This window comes from Callorhinus ursinus, unplaced genomic scaffold, assembly GCF_003265705.2.
Source record: "Callorhinus ursinus isolate GAN/ISIS: 27379988/994484 unplaced genomic scaffold, GSC_fseal_2.0 scaffold12, whole genome shotgun sequence".
Lineage (NCBI taxonomy): Eukaryota > Metazoa > Chordata > Mammalia > Carnivora > Otariidae > Callorhinus > Callorhinus ursinus.
The window spans coordinates 73,538,868-73,539,575 of NW_027397074.1; positions in this window are offsets into that span (position 1 = coordinate 73,538,868).

The following is a 708-nucleotide window of genomic DNA, read 5'->3' on the forward strand; positions in this document are numbered from 1 at the left end:
TAGGATCTAGATACTCAAGACACAATCCCTCACTCTCGCTTCATTTGAAGGATAAAAAAAATGGCAGAGGCTAAGACCCCTGCCCTTTATCACATAAAGTGGATCAAAACCAACAATGAGGTACAAGTACAAAAGGCTGTTCTTCCAACCAGAAAGTCAGGGTCCAGGGGCACAGAACAGGGGTGGCCACACTAGGTTGGCATTAATGCAGGGATCTTGGAGGCTTGCTGGTGGACCTGATGCTGAGCTGGAGCCAGTAGGAGGGAGTGCCCCCCCACACACACACACACTCAGGGCAGGATCTATGTTATGGTGGGGGGATATTCCAAGGCAGGATCTATGCTACTGTGGAAGGGGGTATTTCAAGATGGGATCTATGCTACCGTGTGAAGGGTATACTTCAAGGCAGGATCTGTGTTCCTGTGGGAGGGTATTTCAGGGCGAGATCTATGCTACTGTATAAGAGGGGGTATTTCAGGGCAGGATCTATGTCCCTGTGGAGAGATATTTCAGGGTGGGATCTATGCTACTGTGGAAGGGGGTATATTTCAGGGCAGGATCTATGCTACTGGGAGGGAGGGGTCAGGGTCAAAAGGTGACAGCGTGTGTGGATGTTGCCGGGGAGAACTGTGATTGTATCGGAAGCCGAACAGAGCCACCAGGAGGTACCAGGGTTCATGAGCAGAGCCTTCCTCCTCACAGCTGTGG